Source organism: Dipodomys merriami, unplaced genomic scaffold (genome assembly GCF_024711535.1).
Source record: "Dipodomys merriami isolate MVZ:Mamm:240054 unplaced genomic scaffold, mDipMer1.0.p SCAF_2, whole genome shotgun sequence".
NCBI lineage: Eukaryota > Metazoa > Chordata > Mammalia > Rodentia > Heteromyidae > Dipodomys > Dipodomys merriami.
In genome coordinates this window covers 113,608,796-113,631,421 of record NW_027203381.1, presented here as the reverse complement: position 1 = coordinate 113,631,421, position 22,626 = coordinate 113,608,796, and the positions used below count along the sequence as shown (strand labels likewise).

The window sequence follows — 22,626 nt, the reverse complement described above, 5'->3', positions numbered from 1 at the left end:
AAGATGACACCTCAAGACTGAGAGACAAGCGTGCAGAGGGTGAGGGCAAGGCAAGGACTTCCAAAGGAGAAGCCGGCATGATACTTCCTCCCTGGCCACCTCTGGCAGCCGACACAAATGCAGCTTCTCAGCAGCAGGCTGGGGCTGCAGAGTCTGGCAAAGAATACAGAAGAAGCCTCAGTATCAAAGCCGCACACTGGGCTTTGAAACCACCACCCAGGCGAGCTTTGTGAGCTTTGTCCTAGACCAGGCCCTGCCATGCCCCAGCCAAAGACAAGAGCCACCCACCCCCCCCCCCCAGGCCAGCTCCAACACTGACCTTTAGATCATGTCGCCTCCTGATCGTCCCGTCCACCTTCTGTGTCCTGTTCATATCTGTTCTTGCCACTCACTAGAATGTGAGTCCAACAATGTGGGCTTAAGAGGGTGAATGAGCTCTAGAGCGTGAGTTCCAGAATAAGAACTCTGGAGTTTGGCTCCAGAAGGCGAGCTCTAGAACACAAGCTTTAGAACGTGAGCTCTGGGCTCATCAAGTTGATTTTTACATCGCTGTATCCCAAGCTCCTAAAATAGTTTGGAAAACAGTACCTATGGAGACAGTGTATGCCAGTCTGGGCTGTATGCAAGCCACCAGCATCGGGCTTAATACTGTCTTGAGTAAGGCCAATGTTGCATCATTAAATAACAACAGGTAACCAAGATCAATCCACTGGAAGCTGAGATCTGGCTTTTGAACCCAGCCAGACAGAAAAGTCCTTAAGACTCTTGTCTCCAATTAGCCACCAAAAAAAGCCAGGAGTGGAGTTGTGACTCAAATGGTAGAGCACTACTAGCTTTGTGTGAAAAAGCTAAGGGGCAGCATCTCGTCCACGTGTTTTCTCTGATGTCACGTGATGAACATGTGATTCAGGCAGGATCTCAGCTGTAGGCAGAAGGCTCTGGATGTCACAGCCTTGGACCTTCACCGGGCAAATATGCTACACACATTTGTAGGTTCTTTTCCTGTAAGCTCTTCATGTGGGATTCTTTTTCCCCCATGCCATGTTCTGTATGGTTCTATTTCTTCTTCAGGCTTTTTGGAGGACAAACTGGAGTCCCTTTCCACGGTGCGACTTTCCAGATCAAGAGACTTGTCATCTTTTCTCTGCTTCAGAGTTCCCACCATCCATGTAGTGTCTCTGGACACCAGGCAAGTGTGTGGTCTTTGTATGGTTTAAGCCAGAGGTTTTAATTACATGATCTTTCAAGACCTGAGTCATTAGTGTGTGTTCGAGTATGGCAATATTCCTGTTTCCACTTGTTTGTTTTTGTTGTTTTGTTTTGTGCAGATATACTAGGGCTTGAAAGCAGGGCCCTGTAGGCCTTGGTTTTCTCCCTCAGGGCTGGTGATCTACCATTTGAGCCATGGCTCAGTCCTGGTTTTTTGTTGATTAACTGAAGACAGACTTTCCTGTCCCACCTGACTTCAAACAGGATCTTCAAATTTCTCCTGAGTAGGTAGGATTACAGGTGGGCGCCTGACCCTAGGCACTTTCTCCTCGTCTTAACTTCTATCAGGGTCCTGCTCTGTTGTCGTTATAGATGAATGTTTACATGCAAACCATGTAAATTTGTTTTGCAGAACGTTTTCCAGGTGCATAGATCTGGGTTTCTAGTGTGTGTCATTTTCCTTCTCTTAGAAGAAAGTATTAACAAAATTTGCAAGGCAGGTTTCTTTGGTTTCCACACACGTTGCCCAAGTTTTGTTTATCTGAGAAAAAACTTTCATTTTATTTTATTTTTCTGTGCCAGTCTTGGGGTTGATCTCAGGGCCTTGGCATTCTTCCTGAGCTTTTGTGCTCAAGGCCAGCATTCTACCACTGGAGTCATAGCTCCACTCCTGACTTTTTGTTGCTCAATTGGAAATGGGAATCTCATGGAACTTGTTGCCCAGGCTGGTTCTGAACCACAATCCTCAGATCTTAGCCTCCTGAATAGCTAGGATTACAGGTATGAGCTAATGGTGCTTGGGCCCCTAGACTTTAGAGGACATAATCCATCTGCTTCTGATTCTTTTCTTTTCTTTCCTTCCTTCCTTCTTTCTTTCTTTCTTTCTTCCTTTCTTTCTTCTTTCTTTCTTTTTGGTAGCTGATGATTACCCTCATTGACTCATGCTTTACCAATTAGCCATGCCTCCAACCCCTCCTTCATTTTTTTTTTTTTTTGTTGGTCATGGGCTTGAACTCTGGGTCTGGGCGCTGTCCCTACACTCTTCAGCTCAAGGCGAGCACTCTACCACTTGAGCCACAGCGCCACTTCCGGTTTTCTAGTGGTTTATTGGAGATAAGAGTCTCACAGACTTTCCTGCCCAGGCTGGCTTTGAACTGTGATCCTCAGATCTCAGCCTCCTGAGTAGCTAGGCCATTGGTGCCTGGCTTCCTCCTTCACTTTTTAAGAAATCATTTCACTGGGTACAGAAGTTTAGGTTGGTGGGTTTTTTTTTTTCCCTTCCAACATTTGTATTTCTTTGCATTCTCTTCTTGCTCACCTGCCATCTAAACCTCTTTCTGTTGCCATAACTGAACCAGTATAATTGAATGTGATGCTAACACCTGAGGACCCTTTTCATCACATAGCCATGGAGCAGCTTGCTGGAGACGGCTCACTTTCCTAACAAAGCCACACCTTCAACGACCCACTTCTTTATTAATCATGGGTGGCTCACTGCCTTCACCAGGGCAGTGCCCTTACAGCCTATTTACCTCCTAAAGCCCCACCTCCAAATCCAAAGCCCCATCTCCCCTGCCCCATTCACATGAGAATTAGAGGATCACTGGGCCCTGGTGTCTCACCTTTGTAATCCTAGCTACGAAGGAGGCCGAGAGCTGAAGATACTGATTTGAAGCCAACCTGGGCAGTTAAATCTATGAGACTTTTATCTCCAATTAACCATCAAAAAGCCAGATGTGGAGCTGTGGCTTAAGCAATAGAGTACTAGCCTTGAGAAAGAAAAAGAGAGAGAGAGAGAGAGAGAGAAAGAAAGTGTGTGTGAGAGAGAAAGAAAGAAAGAAAGAAAGAAAGAAAGAAAGAAAGAAAGAAAGAAAGAAAGAAAGAAAGAAAGAAAGAAAGAAAAGAAAAGAAAGAGGAAGGAAGGGAGGAAGGGAGGGAGGGAGGGAGGGAGGGAGGGAGGGAGGAAAAGAAAGGGAGAGCATCTAGGCTTGAGTTCAAGCCTTCAAACCCCAAGAATGGCACAAATTTTTTAAGAAAAAGAACTTGAGGTTCTACTTTCCAATAAAATTTGGGGGATGCATTCAAATCATAATATGTAGTTTCTAAAGAGAAGTCTGTTGTCATTTATCCTGTTCCTTCATAGCTAAGGTGTCCTATGCATGTGAGCAAGCATGCACACACACACACACACACACACACACACACACACACACACACACACACACACACACACACACCTCCCTCTGTTTCTTTAAAACTTTCCTTTGTGCCGTTGCTTTTCTGTCTTCTGGAGTGTGACATGGCTGGGTGTCAGGTTGCAATTGCATGCACACAACTTTATGATCTCCGTGTCCCTACAGAACTGAAGTGGGAAGTCCTCTCTCTCCCACTCACCCCAGCCATGACTAGAAAAATAAAAGGCTCCCTCAGCATCTATAAATTTTCCCTTTCATGGGAATGAATCCCAGACCTTTTTTTTTTTTTTAAATGGGATCCTGGAAATGCAAGCTGGGGGTACCCTGCAGCCATTCAGTAGATCCCCAGATGCTGCAAATAAATGCCTTGACTTACACAGTGCTGTAGCTTTCAACTCAGCAGCCCCCTAAATTAAACAAGTGAGCGCATACATCTACTTCTCCAGAGGGCGATGGCAGAGAGGCCAGCCGTGGGGCCTGGCCACTGAGCAGGGTGAGTGCCGCTGCAGGCGTGCCCTGAGGCCTCTGGACATGGGCTACGAAACATCTCTGTGGATGTAGCAGTGGCACCCATCATTGCGTGGCTGCCTTCCACTCAGTGTATTTGTCCACGTGCCATCAGGCCGGCATCACCGAGGGCATGCTTACAGTGGGGTACCTTTGGCTGTGTGTCCCCCAGTTGTCCTATGTGTGCCTCAGCTGGAGGGGATATTGTGAGGCCAGGGTGACTGGCTGGGAACACCCCAACCCTCCAGAGAGCTTCTCGAAGAACAAAATCCACCACAGTCAGAGGAGAGTCCAGGGCCTCCCCTGCCCCACTGGGCTTCCTTCCGTGTGTGATCAGAGGCCCATGTGCTTGTGCAGAGACCCATGTGTGATCCTGGGTGTCCCGTGTGCATTCCTGGAGTCACTCACACTCATACATGAACTCACGCGTGAGCATCACACTTGTGTGCTATCATCCATTCCCACTGAATCCACCCACATACTCTACACTATCCTCTTTTTAAGAATGCTTATTGTAAAAACAAAACAAAAAAAAGAATGCTTATTGTGGGCTGGGAAGGTGGCTCAGTGGTAGAGCGCTTGCCTTGCATGCATAAGGCCCTGGGTTCGATTCCTCAGCACCATATAAGCAAAAAGAAAAAACCCGGAAGTGGCGCTGTGGCTCAAGTGGTAGAGCGCTAGCCTTGAGCTGAAGAGCTGAGGGCCAGTGCCCAGGCCCAGAGTTCAGGCCCCATGACAAAAAAAAAGAAAAAAAGAATGTTTATTGTTATTATAAAGGTAATGTACAGGTACATAAGTCAGGTAATGAGTACATTTCTTTTTGGACATTGTTACCCCTTCCCTCACTCTCTCCTACTTTCCCCCTTCTGAAAAAGTTGTATAGTTCATTTTCAACATAGTATCTAATGACTGCTCTATTTGTTCACCCTGTGTCCCTCCATTTCTATGCCTTTCTCAAAACAGATAAACTAAGAAGACAAAAAGAATAGAAAACAAGCCAGGCTGGGTGCTGGTGGCTCACGCCTGTCATCCTAGCTACTCAGGAGACTGATATTTGAGGATTGCGGTTCAAAGCCAGCCGGGACAGGAAAGTCCGTGAAATTCTTATCTCCAATAAACCATCAGAAAATGGGAAGTGGTGATGTGGCTTAGGTGGCAGAGTGCTAGCCTAGAGCTGAAGAGCTGAGGGACAGAACTCAGGCCCAGAGTTCAAGCCCCATGACTGACAAAAAAGAAAAAAGAAAAAGAAAACAAAACAAAGAATAGAAAACAAAAACAGTAAATTGAAAAAAAACCCTCTTGTTTCCATTTCCTGGAGGTCATTTTGATAAATATTATTTTATATGATCAGAGGCACAAGGCATTGAGCCTTTGTGCCTCTGCTAAGATTATCCTCCTTTGATCTCACTGGGTGAGTGTCTAGACTCCTGTTCAGTTTATCATGTCCCTGTGTATTTTAGATCTAGCTTCCACATAGGAGAGGAAAACATGCACCATTTGTCTTGTACACAATCCTTTTACACCTCACTCCTAAACACATTCACTGACATTCACTGTTGCACAATACTCTTACACTAGCATGTGTACATACATGCACACTCACTGACATCCATTTAGAGTCACATTTTCACATTCACACACTTGTCGATTCACTCACACACGTGCACACAATTGATTCACACATGCATACACACACATGCATACACACACATGCACACACACACCTGCTGGAGACAGGAGGAGCAAGTAGAGGATATAGACTACTCTTGGACACAGCTCTGAAAATCAGCTCATCCTTCTGCCTGGACAGAACCAGGCAGATGGGAACAGCACAGGGCAGATGTGCCAGGAAGTCCCTGGAGAGAGGAAGGCCAATTGAGTTTCTCTGAGCCTCTGTCTGGGTCCAGGCCTGCTTGTGGTCTGACTGCAGTCAGAAGGGCTTCTGTGTCCATCTGCTTGTCTGGGATGGACTTCTGCACCAGCTCAACAAGGCTGGGCAGTACGTGTGTGTGCGCGCGCACATGCATGCACACACAGGGGGATCTCTGTGGCTTTGGGCCCAGTGCAGGCCAGTGTGAAGCCCCAGGCAGGGCCCCTCCCAGTCACCCTGTCACCTGCTCTGTGGGTGTCTTGGCCACGATCACCTAGGTGACCAGATTGTGCCTCTAGAGGCCCATGTTCTTTGACTTTCAGACATTCTCACGCTTTTCCTGCCCTGTCCCTGCCACTCAGCTGTGGTGGCTGCTGTTCGGGAGACCCCGGAGGACAAATTAGAACCATTCACGGCTCCTTAATTCTAGCTCGCTTTCAGTAAGTAAATAAAGGCTCCCTGCGCTCCCTGCTCAGGGCAGGCTCATCTGGAGGCTGCAGCCCGAGCTCAGTGCTCAGGAGCTCAGCTTCCACAGCTGGGTGGGGAAGGGTGGGGACAGAAGATAAATCACGAAATGGGCACAACAGCAAATACTGGCCCCAAGTGGGAAGCACGCAGGGGACAGGGGTGAGTCGGGGCAGGCGCTTGGGCAGGGTGTCAGGGGTGAAGGCCCAGGGCCATGGGAGCCTCTGGCAGTTGTGGGTTTATAGCAAGATAAAGGTGGAGGCAGAAAGAAGAGGCTGGAAGGCGCTGCTGGGCTGGAGCGGTGTGAAGAGGAGGGACATGCTGTCTCACAGCACCTTATACAGGTGAGTGCAATGATCCATCCAGGACACTACTCGGAGACAGTCCCATACAGGAGAAGGAGGTTTATTAGTAGGGCCATCTTTCCCATGAGAGATGGAGCAGTGTGGTACCTGTCCCCATCCAGGTGATTCCTCGTAACACTGGACGTTAGAGAGGTGGTAGGTTCTCTGCGTGCACAGCTAGGTCTGGGTAGAGAGTGGGACTGCAGACCAACACTAGGAGAGTTCTATGGCAGGGAGGAGCTCAGGTCTGGGTGGGCGGGCATTCTGCCCATGCAGCTGGGGGCTACAAACTGCCCCAGGGAAATGTAGTGGGGGGGGCTGAGGAGCTGAGGGGGTGAAATGGTAACAGAGTTTCTGCACATCCAGAGCATCCTCCTGTTTTTGCTGGGCACAGAGCCCTCCTAATCAGCCTTGTCCTCTTCTCTCCAGGGTGGTTCCCAAGATTCCCACCAGAACGCTTCCTCCACTTTTCTTTCTCTTTTCTCATTGCTCAATCACCATGCGAGGAAGACTTTTCTTTCCCTGATACCCATCAAACATAGTGAGCGATCAACCTAAACCAGCACCCTGGAGGACCGGCCCTTTTCCTAAGAGCGAGAAGATTTCTACATAAGAGAAGAATGGGGCTTTGATATCATTGCTTCCAATAACTCACTGAAAGGAATCTCCAAACAAAGGGGTTTTATTTTAAAATAATTTAGAAAGTAAATTTATAAACAATAATTTATAAATTCTTTTTGTTGTTGGTGGTGGTGGTGGTCACAGAGCTTCAACTCAGAGCCTAGGCTCTGTACTTGAGCTTTTCCACTCAAGGCTAGCACCTTGCCACTCTGAACCACAGCGTCACTTCCAGTTTTCTGGTTGTCAACTAGAAATGAGTCTCACCAATTTTCCTGCCTGGGCTGGCTTTGAACAGTGATCTGCAGATCTCAGCCTCCTGAGTAGCTAGGATTACAGGCGTGAGTCACCAGTGACAACTTCATTAATAAATTCTAAGAATTGGAACTGCAATCCAGGCACACACAGATCAGCCTGGCCGCTGGTATGTCCAAAGAATAAAGGAAGAGGCTGGGAAAGAGAAAAGTGAAGAGCTGATTAGAAGGAGGCTTGTTGGTGTCAGTGGTATCTGACAGGCTGACAAGCTCTGATGCTTAGTAGTTATGAAGGGAGACTGGCATATTTTTTAATGCTTTTTAATTAACATCAGTTCATTGTACCAGGGGGTTTAATTTGGACAGGTCCTTATACGCATACAACGCACCTTGATCAGACTTGCTCCCTCATTCACTGCCCCTCACCCTTCTTCCCCTTCAACTTATTTTGTTGTTGGAGTCCTTAGTCATGTGGCTTGAACTCTGGGCCTGGGCACTTTCCCTCAGCTCTTCAGCTCAAGGCTAGCGCTCTACCACTTGAGCCACAGCGCACTTCCGGCTTTTTCTACTTATATGGTGCTGAGGAATCGAACCCAGGGCCTCATGCATGCAAGGCAAGCACTCTACCACTGAGCCACCTTCTCAGCCCAACTTGTCATCTTTTTAAATTGTTGTTCTATTTTTGTTTTCTGAGTCAGAATCTCACTATGTAGTTCCATACTGGCCCAGAACTCCCATTCTTCCCACATGGCTCTTGTAGGTGTGGCATTAGACTGGAGAGACAGCGTGTAACCAAAGCGTTCTAACCGTCCTGGTGCTGCTGGCTGCCCTTACATGGCTCCTGCGGTAAGCCTCCCTTTGGAGCACCTTCTTGCGATAACTTCACTTATCAGGTAAACTGAATTGCTATTCCCAGTCTGGCTTGGCTGGGACTTCACACTGCCACTCCACTTTTTTGTTGTTGTTGTTTTACTTTTATGTTACTTCGCTTTATTTCACTATTCGAAAAATGTATATAAGACAATGTTGTCACAGCATGAAGAAAATGCCGGTACCGGAACCTCTGATCTTTTCCCAGGTATGGGAGTTGGTGAGGAAAGGGACCCACAGCCCCTTCCCAAAATTAATGTGGTTCTCAAGACTCCCTGGTTAGTTTAAAAAAAAAAGCAAACATGTCCCAAGTCTGTCTTTCTCTCTCTATCTCTCTCACTATGAGATCTTATTGGTCCCCACCATAATGCCACCTGTCGTGGTGACATTTATCCAAAAGACTTTCTCCAACTAAGCATGTGCTGGTATCCTTGCTCTTGAGCCTTTAACACTCGAAGCTCCATAAACTTCTTTTCTTCATAAAGCATCCAGCCTCTGATTTTTTGTTATAAAGACAGAAAATGGACCAATACACAATGTAGCCAGTGGCTTGGGTATGGAGGAGGGTTGTCTTTTGTAAATAACAGCCAGTTTATGAACAAAATGCAGATGTTGGCTACTAGGCTATGGTAAGTCCTTTTAGTCAGAAGATGAATCAACTCAGTAATCATAACAAACTGCTCAACTTCTGAAGCAGAACCGACTCAACTCTTGTTCAGTCTGTTCGTACACCATGGTGCACTTAACTCTGCTATGACATTATCAAAGGCAATCCAGACTTGGTTTGCTCATAAAAAAAAGTTTTAAGGGCAATTTCTGTGACTACAGCGAGCAGAATGTATTTTGTGGGTGATAATAAAGGGATGAAAAAGGGTCAAGAAGACCCCGTCCTGAGACTTAGTGTGCTGGACACTGTTGGCTGAATCATCAGCTGCTGGCTTCCTTCGTCTAAATAAGCAATCATAATCATCATCACTAATAATAGATTTTGCAGGTGGGTGAGTGGATATATATGATACCTGCCCTGAAGGATGAGTCACAATTGTCTGAGCCTATCTTTCAAACAGCTTCCCTTGGGTTAGATATTACTCTAGAAGTAAGCATTGGACACAGTGCCTGCCAACGGGACCTAAGAAGATTCTAGAGGGGAGAAAATAATCAACAGTAAGGTTAAGGGTTGAGGGCCTGGCTCAAGTGGCAGAGCCCCTGCCTAGCAAGTATGAGGATCTAAGTTCAAGCCTCACTACCAAAAAATAGTAAGGCTGAGTTACACATCTACCTCTTCTCTTCTGCCCACTCATTATATAGACCATGTCCATGCTCATTCTGCAAGCTTCCAAGCATCAACAGTGATGTTTTAGTTGCATTTTCACCCTTCTAGTTCCTGCTTCGGGTCAACTGTTTGCATATCGAATGATCACTCAGGCTGTGTATGGTTGGTTGAATGGCTTCTGTCTGAGTCACAAAGGGGAGGATTTTAGTTAACATGTTCATACCTTGTGGACTACTATTACTGGCTGTACCTTTATGTCACAGAGACAGGAAGTAAGGAGACCTTGGTACTTCAGTCTCTGCTAGTGGTGAGTTGCTGCCCACCTGGAAAAGGACACTAGTTAAGCATAACACGGTGTGGCTTTGCTTGGAGAAACATGGCCTTGAGAAGTCTGTGCTGGCCGATGGGGGACTGCAGAAAAGTTGTGGTCTTTCAAGAAGTTGTGAAGAACTAAGAGGGGTCTTACAGGGGAGGTCACCTGCAGCGCCTGAGCGCTGTCGCTCTAACCCACCTGAAAGCCAGGCCGCTGCTCAGTGCCACGGCTCCTTGTCTGGGTATGCAGAGCTATGGGCATGCATGGAAGGGGCGTGGAGAGGTTACTGAATGATAGAGCAAGGGGCTCCTGTCTTCTGAGGTCTAATCAGTACCAGGCTCAGAGTGAGGCCCTAAACGTATCTGGTAAATAAAATCCACAAGGGAGGACTACTGATAAATTAGTAGAAAACTGTGTGTGTGTGTGTGTGTGTGTGTGTGTGTGTGTGTGTGTGTGTGTGTGTGTGTGTGTGAAGAGAGAGACAGAGACAGAGCGAGAGAAAGAGGGAGGGAGAAAAGTGGGGGGGGGCGCGGATCAGTGAGCCATGAAGGCAACATTGGGTTATGAGAATAATGTAGATTCCCATCATTTGAGTCCCTGATGAGGTATTAAAGGTCAAAGGGCATCAGGGTATTTTCTGGTTATTTCCGGCTGACATAGGGTCATTGTGGGGTGGGGGAGAAAAGAAAAGGAAGGAAGTTGGTGGGTTTCAGGTTGCCCATGGGAGGGAATGTTCCCAGTTCCTGATCTGATCTCACTCTGCCGGGTGCCCAACTGGCTATCTTGCTGGGAAGAGGAGTTGTGTCACTTCCGGTGGCATCGGGAGGACCCACTCCTTTGATTCTGTAGAAGGAACTCTGTCTTAACCTGATCATGGGATACCACTGGTGAGAAATGGCAGTTATTCCACCAGCCAGGAGTGGTTGGACAAGAATAACAAAGCGTGGAAGGAATGAAAGAATTAGTAGGATGCGGAGTGAGTATGGGAATGGCTAGACCTGGTCATCCCCGGGTTAATGCATCGCCCTGGGTGCAACCTTTTGTTGCAACTGCCTGCTTTAATTCACAATCTACAACTTCCCATTTGACCATACTTAAGCCCTGGATCCCCACCTCCTGTGCCCCTTGTATTTCCGACTCTGTTCATGTTATTTGGCACTCCTCTTCAGCAATGAATAAAATCTGATCTGATCTGCTGAGGTCTCTTTCTTTCCTTTTGTCCGCTCAATCTTTCCTAACAGCTAGGATTATAGGCATGAGCCACCAGCACCCAGCTAGAAATCACATATTTAATCTGTTTTAGAAATGCTCAGCCTTGACAGCCCACTGAATAAATCTCTTGGAGAGTTGTATGAAAATCGTGTTGTTCAGATTTCAACCCTAGCGATTAGAATTTAATTGGTCTGGAGTTGGGCCTGGCCATTGTTTTCATTTTATTTTGTTTTGTAAACTCCCCCGTGCGTCTCACTTGCAGTCAAACCGAGAGGGCTGTTCTAGCTGTCAGTGGACTTGCATGGATTAAGTTGAACCATATAAAACTGGGCTAGGAAAATGGCAGTTTCCAAAGGTTACCTCTGATATTTCACGTAAAGGGTTTGCTCTGCTTCTTTGTGTGTGTGTGTGTGTGTGTGTGTGTGTGTGTGTGTGTGTGTGTGTGTGTGTGTGTGTGTGTGTGTGTGTGTGTGTGTGTGTGTGTGTGTGTGTGTGTGTGTGTGATGGAGCTTGAACTCTGGGTCTGGGCCCAGTCCCTGAGTTCTTTTGCTCAAGGTTAACACACTATCACTTTGATCCATTGTGCCACTACCAATTTCCTGGTGGTTAATTGGAGATAAGAGTCTCATGAACCTTCCTGCAGGGTTAGCTTTGAATTGTGATCCTCAGATCTCAGCCTCCTGAGTAGCTAGGATTACAGGCATGAGCTACCAGTGCCGGGCACTCTGCTTCACTTTAACTCATTTCTGTGTTTGGTTGTTGAAGTTCAGACACCGGAAACCCAGCTCTCCTGATCTTAGAGGCCAAATGAGATTATCAAAAGCTGAGCTGTTCTCAGCTCAGGTGGGGCCAGGAAACAGAACAACAACAACAAAAACCAGACTTTAGAGGTCAATGACTCTAGTGGAGGCCATGAGAAGCTTCAACTGTTCTCCAGTTTGAGTCAGATCACACACCTCTTCTGTGTCTGTGAGCACATAGATAGATAATGGATAACTCGAGCCTGCTTTCCCGGTACACCTGCTATGGCAGGCAAGGCTGACCTGGCTTCGAGGGTAAGATGAGCGGGAATCCACAAAGGGAAGGGCTCTGAGAGTCAGTTTTCATTTCTTCCATGATCAGTGGAAATCAAGCCACAGGAGGGTCTGCCCAGTACCAGTGGAGGAAACGGGAAAAAAAAGATAGCGGAAGGGCTACGCCCCATATTGGTCCTCAGGAAGAACACCTGGCTGCCATTGGGTTTTGCTCAAGGAAATTATCCAGTCCTTCTACTGGCCAGACTCTTCTTTCTGCTACCCTCTGACTCCCTCCCAATCAGACTGTCCCGCAAGGTTCTGCTGGTAGCATGTCCCCCAGAGGATAAACAAGACAGCTGATAAAGCTGTCCAAACCCAGGGACCTTCCTTATTAACAGCTCTTCTTTCCTCCGGGGAAGTGACAGGGTTGGAGGCAAAGCTGCGAGGCTGCCTTCCCTCTGGGGTGCAGCTGAAGCTGCCTGCCACCCTCTAACAAAGGAAACATTCAGGAAGGGATGTTCACACGACCCTTCACCCTCTACTTGTTGAAGGACAGATTTTATTCCATTTGCTGGAATTTCCTTTTCCTTCCCTTTCTTCGGCTTCTCCCAAGTCCACTAGGAAAGATGCAGCCGTTGTGGCTTTAACTGGAGGCTTCCACATCCCAGAATGGCCATAAAGCATTTCTCCTGTGTCTCAGTCCATCCACATCCCACCTCCAAACGTCACAGCTCAACAACTTGTCAGGAGACAGGATGAGCAAGGATCAGCCCTCCCCAGAAAGTGCAGCCAGTCCTGTGAGAATTTTGCCCTGGTTCTCAATGTGGAGGAGGGAAATGCTTGTGTTGTGATCCTCAGGGACAGTCCAACCATTCGTGGCAGAGTTAGTGCAGGGCCATTTGTCATATTTTACTGGCCACCAGCCTGTGGCTGTCAGGGAGGTCTATCAAAACCTGAAACTTAGCCAGGTTCCAGGGACTCACGCCTGTAATCCTGGCTACTCAGGAGGCTGAGATGTGAGGATTACTGTGCAAAGCCAACCCTGGCAGGAAAGTCCGTGAGACTTGTATCTCCAAGTTACCATCAAAAAGCTGTAAATGGAGCTGTGGCTCAAGTGGGAAAGTGCTAGCCTTGAGCAAGAAAGCTCAGGAACAGCGCCTAGGCCCTGAGTTGAAGCCCCAGGACTGGCACAACCAACTGAAACAAAGCTAAAATCCATGAAACGTATCGGCAAGACATGTTGAGACAGAAATACTGGCTAACCTCCAGGTCTTGGGCGTCCTCTGCCCAGTGGAAAGGTATTACGGTTTGTTTAAAGCTTTTGAAACTTACCAGCTGGGACTTAAGGACAGCAGAGAGGGCCACAAACACACGTCTGGGCTTGAATTTCCCATTTGTGTCCATCCTGGAGCCATTTGGCACCGCAGGGATGGGGTCAGGCCGGGTGCCAGCGCCACTTGTCCGTTCCCAGCTGCGGATTGGGATGCCTTGGCAGCTGTCTTCCATCACAGCTTCCTCAAGCCCTGCCAAGTACGAGTGCCTCCGCGGGCATTCCCACCACGGAAGGGAGCCAGGCCAGCGATGGGAGGGAGGTCTTGCCATATCCCTGGATGCAAATCCTTCTATCAGCAGCCCAAGGAGACGTCCCTGCTGGAGTTACTCAGCCACACAGCAGCAGAGGCTTGTCTGCAGCAGCCAAAGCAAAGGTTCTCAGTTTGTCTCATCACTTGTGCAAGTACATTAACTGAATACCAGAGGGCAGAATGGTCACCCCAAATGGCTGCCCCCTAAGTGCCATGTCTTGCTAATGTGTTGGTGACCCACCCTTGCAAAGACTTTCAGGTGCAAAAACTGGGCACGTCCCTCACCAACTAGGACCAACTGGTCAATGCTAAAGCCTTCCATTGTCACAATGGCCAGTTTGGAAAGATGCATCTCAAAAAGCCAAATGACAGAGCCAGGTGCCAGTGGCTTACCCCGGTCATCCTAGCTACTCAGGAGGCTGAGATCTGAGGATCAGGATTTGAAGCCAGCCCAGGCAGGAAAAACCATGAGACTTTTATCTCCAAGTAAACGCCAAAAAGCAAGAAGTAGAGTTGTGGCTCATGTGACAGAGCACTAACTTGGTGCAAAAAAGCTCAGGAACAGCGCCTAGGCCCTAAGTTCAAGCCCCAAGACCAACACAAAAGCAAAAATAACAACAAACAACCAATGACAGGCTTGGCATGGATGAGGGAGGCCTGCGTGGCTGCAGAGGCTTCACTGTAGGGGCAGATTTTGTTAGTTAGTTTGCTAGTTAGATTTTGCTAGTTTGTAGTTAGAAGACCCAGAGTGTGAGCCAGGGTTCTGGCTCAGGTGCCTCCAGGAGGAGCAGACAGAGACTACAATGGAGAGCTGATGCAGGGGGAAGCTGGTAAGTAACAACACGTGCTGACTTTAGGTAGGAGATGAGAGAATGAGTGAGGAAGATGGCCAGAGAGAGAGAGAGAGAGACAGAGAAATCAGTGCTCAGAACACTTGGGAAAAGAAGAGCCCTGGGAATCATGGGAGGAGAGAAGAGAACCCATCCCTGGATAATAAGACATATTTATTTTTTGGTCAGTCGTGGAGTGTGAACTCAAGGTCTGAGCATTGTCCCTGAACCTTTGTGCTCAAGACTAGTGCTCTATCACTTTGAGCCACAGCTCTACTTTCTGGTTTTTCTGGTGGTTAATGGAAGATGAGAATCTCACGGGCTTTCCTGCGTAGGCTGGCTTTGAACTGTGATCCTCAGCTCTCAGTCTCCTGAGTAGCTAGGATGACAGGCAGTAGCCCATTTCTGATGGGAGAGGATGGTCTGCTTAGGACACCAGAACGAATACCACAGCAATGGCTGAAACAAACCAGCAGCTTGAGTTTGATTACACCCCCCCCCCCCCCCCCGGCTTCTCTCCATGACTTACAGATAGGTATATCTCCTCCCTGGTCCCTCCCAATCTCTTTGTCCATTTCTGGTGTCAAAAGTACACTCATCCTGTTGGATTAGGACCTGATTAACTCATTATTACCTTCTTAAGAAATAGAGTCATGTAAGATGTTAGGGCTTCCATATATGAATGGCATATAGATACATTATTCAGTCCATGAAAAAAAGAGGAAAATATCTCTTTTCATTTGGCAATAAGGTAGTTCCTGGCAACATTGGAGAATAATTTGAATGAGGTGGTAGAAGAATCCAGAATGCAGTGTAGAAGATGAATTGAACAATGTTAAAAAAGGAAGGCTACATTTAAAATTTTTTTCAGTACATTTCAATTTCAACATTTTCAGTGTTTGCATAAGAAGAGAAGGAGCAAGAGCAGACTCGGGGGCAGGGATGCAAAGCACCTGCCTAGTGAGTGCAGTGTCCTGGGTTTGATCCCCAGTACCAAAAGAAGAAAAGACACACAAAAAAGAACAGTGTCAGACTGGAACTGTGTCGGTCAAGCTAGGGCAGTGCTGGCTGTCTTATGTAATTTATGGGGCTCTGTGGGGACTTGCTAAATGACCTGTAGTCCTTCTAAAGACAGAGCTGAAATGTCATGACATTTAGCCATCTAGTGGGGTGATTTTGGGGTGCCCAGAGAAATGTCCTGTGAAGCTGGTCCTCTTAATAGGAATTGGTGTCAGAGACTAGAAGAGTAATTTGCCTCATGGCTTTGTTTAAAAAAAAAAAAGATGGCAGTTTCAGGAGCAAAGAGGTTTAAATTTCGTGCAAAAGGAAACAATGGGTGAGCAGGACATTTTGACATGTTAAAAAGGAACGCTGGGAGAAAATGCCAAGAACAGATGGCAGAGACAAGAGCTGGTGATTGTCGCAGAAGGTTTAAGAAGAGAGGATGCACAAAGGAGCGGCCTGTCATCAGCGTGGAGGGATGGTGGAAAGGTCACTGAGCTGGACAAGGAATGGAGAGCACAGTGGCTAATGTGATCTAATCACATGGAAAGGACTTAAACACCACAGAAACTCTGTGAAAATTTGCCAAGGACTTTGCGAACTTCAATGCAGAAGTCTTGGCATTTGCTCAAGCGAGGCTTCAGAAAAAAATAAAAAACACATTTTTGAGAGGAAAACAAAACAAAAACACGGAGCATGGATGCTTCTACTACGATCCAGAAGCCAAGCATGAATGCTTGATGTAGAAAGCTTCAACATCATCCTCAAAGTTAGGAAAAATTCCCATTTCAAAGCTAAAAACAAAGAGAATGCTAATTTGATTTCTTAACATCATTTACATTGCTCAATTCATCCTACAAAAGCCCAGAGCTGATCAGATCATTTTAAGCATAAATTGACAAATAAGCTATAGTTTTAAATGAGACTACAATTCTCTTCACAGCAACAGCAATGCTTTGACTGGCAGATTACTTTCTGTCACAAGATTTTGGGTGAAAAATGTTATTTAAGTACGACTGATCTGTCTCACCAGCTGTAATTTCAAATGACTTTTGGTTGCTAATATAGTTTTTAAAACCTATTCCCTAAAGAAGTGGACTCGACACTATTGGTAAAACTCAGAAGAGCATGGTGAACTAGGGCTTTACGGAGAACTAGCTGATTCAAAGCTGGGCTTGGAAAATACTAGATGATCCTGAAGCATCTGGTGATGCCAGGAAGAGAGAAAACACTCAAGAACAAAGGGAAGGAAGCGGGTTAAGGGAACCTAGGAGCCAGTCAGAACAATTAACAGCCAAAGCTTGCACAATCTGAGCAGCAAAATAAATTATGCAATAATGGATTAGAACCCAAAGTATAAAGTAAATATCCATGAGTCCCAGTGGATATAAAGAAGTGATTATGCAAATAACATAGCAGAGGGATGTAAATACATGTAAATACTTCCTGTCTGGGAAGTGAAGTTTCATCTTCCCCACCCTCACCTTAAGGGTGGGATAGATTTAGTGAACTGCTTCCAAAGATTACAGTACAGAGATTTCCAGTACAGAATGAAAGCTCTTCTTTCCGGAGCCTCAAAAACCCACCAAGGATTGTTGGGAACAAGAAGAGTTAAGGATGGACTCTGTCTGAGAGCCTCAGCAAGCCTCCACCAACACCTTGATCTCAGACATCCAGGTTCTAGACTGGTGGGTGAACATTTCTATTTTAAGTCATCAAGTTCATGGTAATTTGTTATGTCAGAACTGGGAAATGAATACAGCCAAACAAACATGAGTGAGAAAACACCTTTCCACCCCTGCATACTGTACATGCAATTGGACAATAGCCAGATTGAATATGAAAGTAGAATTCTGACCTTCAGCCTCTGCAGGAACTAGTCTATGAGCACAAACATGGCAGTAATCATCTGAGAATGGTCAGGACCTGGTCCGGGATGTGGTCCAGGACTGCCAATGTCTTCCACTCCCCCCGCTTCCAACTCAGAACCAGCCAGAAAGAAACCAAACCAAATCCACCACCCACCATGTTCCCAATTCTTGATAACTGTGGGCCTTGGGGCTCCTCTGGCCAAGAACCCGTATCCAAGCATACTCAAAGCTTTCCCTTTCCCCCTACCAACTTCTCCATTCTTCTGACTGTCTTTGAGTCAAGATCAAGTGGGAGCCACATTTGTGCCCCTTTGTCGGACCCTCTTGACGGGGTGTGTGGGCATTGTCTGTTTGCTAGGGATTAGTTTTCTGGTGACTGAGGGTGTTGGCTGGTTGGTTTCTTCAGTGGTCTCTCTGCTTGGTGGGTGGATGGTAGCTTCTCATTGGGTCTTCACATGGTCTTCTCTGCGTGGCTTTGAATGATCTCTGTACCTCTTTAAAACTTCCTTTTCTAGGGACACTAATCAGAGTAGATTAGGGTCTACTCCAAGTATTTTCATTTACATTATTAGTCTCTTTGAAAGGCCCAGCCTCTAAATATAGTCACATTCTGAAGTACTGAGTTGTAGGATTTGGTTTCAACATAAGATTATGGTGATACAACTTAGGCTGTAGCAGTGGGGAGGTGCTAAGTCAGCTAGGACAAGAAAAAGTTGTGTGGTAAAACAGGTCTGAAAACCAATGGAACAAACTAGAAAACCTAGAAATAAAGCCATATACTTACCATTATCTGATATTTGACAAGGGAGCCAAAAATATATGGTGGAAAAAAGACAGCCTCTTTAAGGATTGGTGTTTGGAAAAATTGGACATACCTAGGTAGAAAACTAAAATCGGATCCCTGTTTGTCACCATGTACCAATATCAACTCAAAGCGGATCAAAGACTTCACTGTCAGATCTGAAATGTTGAACCTACTCCAAGATGGAGTAGGAGAAACATCAGAATTTAAAGGCATATGTCTGGAACGTTTTGAAAAGAGTCCCAGGGGCACAGCAGATAGGAGACTTAACAAATAGGATTATATCAAAACAAAAAGTTTCTGCACAGCAAAGGACATATGTACTAAACTAGAAAGACTGGGAGAAAAGCTTTACCAGCAGTACATCTGACAAAGACCTAATACCCCAAAATACAAAGTACTCAAAAAACTAGCACCGTCCCCTCAAAAAAAACTTATCAACCAATCAATAAATGGGCAAAGGAGCTCTAGAGAGAGTTTTAGAAGAAGCAAGAACGGCAAATAGACACATGAGGAAACACTCAACATCCCTGGCCATAAAGGAAAAGCAAGTCAAAACAACATTGTGATTCCAGCTCACCCCAGTTAGATTGGCCAACATCAGGAATTCGAACAGCAAATGCTGGCAAGGATGTGCACTGTTGGTGGGAATATAAACTAGTACAATCACTCTGGAAGGCAGTTTGGAAGTTTCTCAGAAAATTAAACATAGAACTTCCCTATGACTCAGGCATACGACTCTTGGGCACCTACCCCAAACATCACAAGTTAGGGTACTCTAAAGACACTTGCATATTCATATCCATTGCTGCACTAATCACAATAGCCAAGTTAGGGCAACAGTCCAGATGCCCTACAATAGAATAATAGATCAAAAATAATGTGGTACATACAAAATGGAATTTACTCATCCACTAGAAAGAATAATATTATATTCTTTGCAGGGAAATGGATAGACCTAGAACAAATCATGTTAGGTGAGGTAAGCCAAGCTCAGAGGGACAAATGGTGCATGTTTTCCTCATACATGGAAGCTAGATCTAAAATATAACTGGGCATGATGACCTAACCAATACTTTAGGCATTCACACAAAGTTAGGCTAACAGTGGATACCATTATGGGAAGAACCCAAAGGTGAAACTTCTCTGAATACTTAAAATGCCATTATCCAAACAAATTCCAGGAAATGGGAACATGGGTTTTTTTCTTGTTGTTTTTGTTTTTGTTACTGGTAGTGGCATGGTGTTTGCTTTGCTTTTGTTTTTCTTTTTTTTTTGCAGGGGGCGGGGGGAGTCAAGGGGAGGTGTAAAGAGGGAGGGAGGAAGGGTGAACAAATGCAATCATATTATTCAGGATACACTACGTGGAAAATGACCTATGTAACTTGTGGGCAGGGATGGAAGCGGGGAGCTGGGGGAAAGGGAAAAAGGGGTGACATTGTCCAAAAACAATGTACTTGGGCTGGGAAGGTGGCTCAGTGGTAGAGCGCTTGCCTTTCATGCCTGAGGCTCTGGGTTCGATTCCTCAGCACCACATAAGCAAAAAGAAAAAAGCCAGAAGTGGCGCTGTGGCTCAAGTGGTAGAGCGCTAGCCTTGAGCTGAAGAGCTGAGGGACAGCACCCAGACCCCGCGACCAGACCCCCAAAAAACCCAAAAAAGAAAAAACATAAAAACAATGTACTCATTACCTGATTCATTAAGTAGTAACCCCTGTATATAACACCTTAATAATAACAATAGAATCATATTAAACATATGAAGTTGTGTGGATGCCATCTCAATTGAGTACATTCCTCCTTGTGAAAATGTATCACCTATCTGTGGCTTTTAGATGACTTGAACACAGCACATCTGGAGCCTTGAGCTGACAAGACTTGAAGTAAGAGTAATGCACAACTTGAGAACTGGCATTTGTTTTTTTCTTTTTTGAGGAGTTTGCGCCTCAGCAACTCTGTGAGTAGATAAAGAAACAAGTTAGCTGTGCCCATGTATCTAATAGTAACTTCATCTTATTTGCAATCTCTATAAGGCCATCAAAAGAAAACAAGTAATGGAGACACATGTATTTGATAAGTGGAGACATGGCTTTCCCTTGGTTCTTTGCTCCCTAGGTAACTGGACCTGCTATAGGAAAAGCCATTGCTGTCTTGAAAAGGATACTAATACCCCAACTTAGAGCCCTGATATTTATTTCCTAGGCCTCCTTTGAGAAGAAAAATCACTTCTTTGAGAACTTACAGTATTTGAGTATTTTCCTTTCCTTAATATGCTCCAGAAACTACCTAATTTAAGAGTGTAACTCCTTTAAATATTTACTTCCAACTTTACTTTTCATCAATCCATCTGTCCTTTCCACACATCCAACCACTCATCTGTCTACCCAAACATCTGCTAATCCATCCATTTATCCATCCACCTATCCACCTACTCACCTATGTATCATCTATTCATCTACTGATGTATTTATCATCTATCTATCTATCTATCCTAGCTATTCATTTTTATACCCAAACATCATCTATGTATGCATTCATCATGTGTTTGGGTCACTGAGTGTAGTCAGAGGGTGTCCCAGAGGTTCGGAAGGTACAGTAGTGCAAGCGATCAACTGTCACATAGCATACTCTGTGGTAGCCCACATACCCAGTGGAGCTCAGAGGAGGGATTATCTCAAAAATAATCTTCCTACTCTCTATGATGGTCCTTACCATGAAGTCACAAGTTGTGCAAAATTGAGCAAGGAGTGACTGCAGATACCATGGTTCCTCAAAGCATCCCCATGGGGAATGCATCTTTAACTTTAGGCTCTTCCTCCACACACAAGAACTGAGCTTGGAGGCAGGTGTCTTTGCCAAGCAGCCATGAGGGCTTCAGCTCATCCATTCCCCATTCAAACACATCATCTGTGAATGAAAGAGAATGAACTCTACTTCTACTTTTGAAAATTATCCCCACAAATATTCCACAGCAGATAGGGCAATAACAGGTTCACAAAATCCACACTTGATTTTGCATCTGCACACACATCAGTTGTGGTTCTGTTTTTCCTGTGATATTAACTGTGAGTTGCACAATTTGTGTTCTTGGAAGCCGTACTGTACTTATTCCAAGAATCTATGATTCTTGGTGATGCTTCAGAGTCCTGGGGCCTCAAGCCCAGAAGCAGGTCAATGTCAAGGTCCCTGTAATGTTCCAACATAGCTTGGGAAGCATGGCTCACAGAACTGAAGTACCTGTGGGTGGGGAGGGCACTGAATGGACTATTTGGAACTCTGTGACTCACCTGATAGAATTTGCTCTGTCCAGTTGGTGGGTCCATGTCATTCAGTGGTAAGTAATGACCATAATTTCTCCCTGGACATCATTCAGCTTGACATCTGCACTACTTTCAGATCAGACCTGTTCCCCAATCTTTGGTTGGAGTAAGCACTTTTCCTATGCAAATCCGAGCCCACTTGCGGGAACCATTCAGAAAAAATGAAATGGAAAAATGGCTGGAAATGGAAAGTAATTTGATGAGTAGAGCCAGCAGGGGCAGAAATGGATCTCATAGTGGGAACTAAATGGTAATGGCAGACCGGTGATGAGGTGGCACTGTGCCCACACACACACAGCAAACTTCTCTGAAAATCTATTGTTGTGGTTTGCACGTGGTTTGGGTGTGTTTCCTAAGGGTTCATGTGTTGAAATTGAATCCCACTCTCCTGTTTGGAGGTGGGGCTTTTGGGAGGAGATGGAGATTGGCTAGTTCTGTGGGAGGGAACAACTGAACACAAGTGGCTACCTAGAGAGATCAGAAAATGTAGACATGTATGTTTCCTGTCTCTCAATACCTTGCCCCACAATACCTTGTCCCCCACCACTTTCCCTGGCCAACATATGCTTATTTTTCCCTGTCTTTTTCAGGGAAAGAATTCCTAAAATGAGTGTTTATCATGGGTGACTACAGAAGTCCTGCTTGTGAGAAACAGGCAGGAAGAAGCCCATCTTGATGTTGGCTCAGAACTCTGAACTAAACAAACAACTTGACTTTATAAAGCTACTTATGCATTTGGTTATAATAATTAAAAATAACAACAACAACAAAAAGGACTAGTGCATTTACCAAAAGTAACACAAGGAATAGTAAAGAGGAAAGCCAGGCTCTCCTCACTTCCATTTTCCCTTAGGTTAAATCATTCTGTCAATGGCTACTCTTTCTTTCTGTGCTGATTTTGGGGCTTGAACTCAGGGTCTCATCACTGTCCCTGGGCTTTTTTGCTCAAGGTCAGCACTCTACCATCTGAGCTACAACCTCACTGCTAGCTTTTGGCTAGTGAATAGGATATGAGTCTCACAAACTTTCCTGTTCAGATGGTTTCAAACTGTGGTTCTCATTTATCAGCCTCCTG

General features: G+C 45.7%; 1 long non-coding RNA gene across 1 annotated transcript; it reads left to right on the top strand.

Annotated features, from left to right (window-relative positions):
• Positions 1 to 6,103: 6,103 nt before the first annotated feature.
• LOC138831779 (uncharacterized) lies at positions 6,104 to 7,264 on the top strand. Its single transcript, XR_011373447.1, has 3 exons — positions 6,104 to 6,221; positions 6,492 to 6,590; positions 7,020 to 7,264. It is a non-coding gene; the product is annotated as an uncharacterized lncRNA (long non-coding RNA).
• The last annotated feature ends 15,362 nt before the right edge of the window (positions 7,265 to 22,626 follow it).